Below are 3320 nucleotides of genomic sequence, written 5' to 3'. Positions count from 1 at the left end.
CTCCTTACCACGTGTCAAAAACACAAAAGGATGGCGAACTAACAGCTGTTGTACACACGCTTTGCATCGCTTTCGATTCGACAAAAAAGAAAGCGCGCAATCCAACGGCATTCCCCTACTGGATGGCTCCAGTATTCATCGGGGACGCGAAGGTCTTAGACTGACGGAAGGCTACGACGCAAAAAACTTTCCTCCCAGAAGCGTTTTTTTTTTTTGTGGAAATCAACGCCACGAGATTTACATTTGCCGACGCCGCGTTTCAACGCGCCAATGCCAACTCCGTCCCACGGTTTTTCCACTCGAACAACATCCACGCCAAAGAAAACAGAAGCGATCGAAAAGAAACCGTTTCAAATCTCCGTTTCTAACGCACCGACGTCACAGCGCCGTTCAACGTGCGAAAGATTTTTTTGGTACGGGATTTTCCACAAACGGTATCCATCGAGTTTCGTTTTCCCATGCAGTGTTCGATAAAAACTCGTAGGAGGAGGAGGACTGGTTAAGCGCACGCGTGCAATCGCACCACTCGTGCATTTGCTCAAAGAAAACGCAACGCAAGAAAGCATAAAACTGCGTGCTGCCCACGATCCGACACAGTCAAAACGAGGTAGAAAACAAATTCTCCTCTCTTGATATATGATCCGACCCTCACACAGACGAAGCCACGGGAAGGCCCGAGGCCGCAATGTGCGTTCAAAGAGTAAGTGCTCAGTGTGTCCTGCAATTCACACCAAGTCTCGCAGCTGGCTGCGTTCTTCATCGACCCGAGAACCGAGTGATCCACCGCTTAGAGTCGTGTTTTTGGATTTTTCAATCAGTACGACAAAACACAAGTTGTTGTTTTTTTTTCGCGCCCGGCACATCCCATGCCATCTCGAAAGCGCAAAAAAAAGCTTCTTCTCAAACGCCTCTTCGTTAATCAAAACAAAAGGGCGATCCTCGAGAAGAGACGAAAAAGGGGGCGATGCGCCTTTTGTAACCCGCGGATTGTCCCGGTGCACTTGAAATCTCCTCTCAATCGAGGCAGCAGAGGGCTCCCGCTGGGCGCATCATCGAAAGGAACGGAGGCCACCCAAAGAAAAAGGCACATCCGAACCACAGTTGTTTTTTTTTTGTGCCGTCCCGACGGCATCCAAGCTTGGTCGGGATCGGCGCCAGATAAATTCGCACATCGAGTCCATTCCCCGTACAAGAGTAAGAAGACAAAACGATGCCAAATAACATCCGGTAATGATCCTTCCGCAGGTTCACCTACGGAAACCTTGTTACGACTTTTACTTCCTCTAAATGATCAAGTTTGGTCATCTTTCCAACACACCGGCGCAACCGAAAGGCCGCTCCGGGTATCGGTCCGAAGACCTCACTAAATCATTCAATCGGTAGTAGCGACGGGCGGTGTGTACAAAGGGCAGGGACGTAATCAACGCGAGCTTATGACTCGCGCTTACTGGGAATTCCTCGTTAAAGGGGAACAATTGCAAGCCCCTATCCCAATCACGAAGGAGGTTCCACGGGTTACCCAGTCTTTACAGACAGGGATAAAAACACGCTGCTTCCTTCAGTGTAGCGCGCGTGCGGCCCCGGACATCTAAGGGCATCACAGACCTGTTATTGCTCTGTTTCGTGCGGCTAGGAGCCGCTTGTCCCTCTAAGAAGGGTGCAAGGTGCAGAGAACCACGCACCTATTTAATAGGCTAGAGTCTCGTTCGTTATCGGAATTAACCAGACAAATCGCTCCACCAACTAAGAACGGCCATGCACCACCATCCACCGAATCAAAAAAGAGCTCTCAATCTGTCAATCCTCCCAGTGTCCGGGCCGGGTAAGTTTTCCCGTGTTGAGTCAAATTAAGCCGCAGGCTCCACTCCTGGTGGTGCCCTTCCGTCAATTCCTTTAAGTTTCAGCTTTGCAACCATACTTCCCCCGGAACCCAAATACTTTGGTTTCCCGGAAGCTGCCCGCCGAGTCATTTGAGTAACTCAGGCGGATCGCTGGTTGGCATCGTTTATGGTTAGAACTAGGGCGGTATCTGATCGCCTTCGAACCTCTAACTTTCGTTCTTGATCAATGAAAACATTCTTGGCAAATGCTTTCGCAGTAGTTCGTCTTGCGACGGTCCAAGAATTTCACCTCTAGCGCCGCAATACGAATGCCCCCGTCTGTCCCTCTTAATCATTATCCTGTATTCCAAAAACCAACAGAACAGAAACAGGATCTTGTTCTATTATTCCATGCACTGTTATTCAGTCGAATCGCCTGCGTTGAGCACTCTAATTTTTCAAAGTAAACGCGCCGGCCAAAGCAAGGCACCTGATGAAGGGAACCAAGCCACGACAGGCATGATGTTCAGCACGGGCCGTAACGTGGTGTCCACGCACTTCCCGCCTGTAACTGAGATCCAACTACGAGCTTTTTAACCGCAGCAACTTTAGTATACGCTATTGGAGCTGGAATTACCGCGGCTGCTGGCACCAGACTTGCCCTCCAATGGATCCTCGTTAAAGGATTTAGAGTGTACTCATTTCAATTACGGGGCCTCAAAAGAGTCCCGTATTGTTATTTTTCGTCACTACCTCCCCGTGCCGGGAGTGGGTAATTTGCGCGCCTGCTGCCTTCCTTGGATGTGGTAGCCGTTTCTCAGGCTCCCTCTCCGGAATCGAACCCTGATTCTCCGTTACCCGTAACAACCATGGTAGGCGCATAACCTACCATCGACAGTTGATAAGGCAGACACTTGAAAGAAACGTCGCCGGCTCGTGGCCGTGCGATCAGCAAAAAGTTATCCAGAGTCACCACACAAAACGGACCGAAGCCCGATTGATCTTGGTCTAATAAAAGCACCCGTCGCCCCGAGGGGCTTCGGGCTCACTGCATGTATTAGCTCTAGAATTGCCACAGTTATCCAAGTAGGAAGAAACGATCTAAGGAACCATAACTGATTTAATGAGCCATTCGCGGTTTCGCCTTGTTTCGGCATGTACTTAGACATGCATGGCTTAATCTTTGAGACAAGCATATGACTACTGGCAGGATCAACCAGGTAATCTTTTCGTGGTGGGTCGCCCAAAACCCTACCAACGCGCGGACGCGGGGCCACCGTCAGGCGCCCCTTACGAACCGCAAACACACACAACGCTTAGGAATTACTTCCAAATCCAAGAAGAAATGAAGCACGTTCGAGCGCGCAGCCGGAATATCCCCGACCGAGGTCGGTACCGACGCGGCAAGAAGCGCATAAATTTCTTTCTCGTCGTAGCAACAGAAAGTCGTACGCCAAAAAATCATTGACGACGTCTTCGCAGCGTTGCCGAGCTTTCAGG

The 3320-nt window shown here is 50.2% G+C and overlaps 2 non-coding genes across 2 annotated transcripts; both read right to left on the bottom strand.

Moving 5' to 3' along the window:
• Window positions 1–642: 642 nt before the first annotated feature.
• Window positions 643–795, bottom strand: LOC120847222. The gene has a single exon (XR_005717294.1). It is a non-coding gene; the product is annotated as a 5.8S ribosomal RNA (ribosomal RNA).
• A 433-nt stretch (window positions 796–1228) lies between these two features.
• On the bottom strand, window positions 1229–3043 carry LOC120847188. Its single transcript, XR_005717263.1, has one exon. It is a non-coding gene; the product is annotated as a small subunit ribosomal RNA (ribosomal RNA).
• Between the last annotated feature and the right edge of the window lie 277 nt (window positions 3044–3320).

The sequence above is a fragment of the Ixodes scapularis genome, unplaced genomic scaffold (genome assembly GCF_016920785.2).
Source record: "Ixodes scapularis isolate PalLabHiFi unplaced genomic scaffold, ASM1692078v2 ptg001158l_1___fragment_3__unscaffolded, whole genome shotgun sequence".
Lineage (NCBI taxonomy): Eukaryota > Metazoa > Arthropoda > Arachnida > Ixodida > Ixodidae > Ixodes > Ixodes scapularis.
Note: the sequence above shows the minus strand (reverse complement) of the source record. Positions and strands in the feature narration are given on the sequence as shown.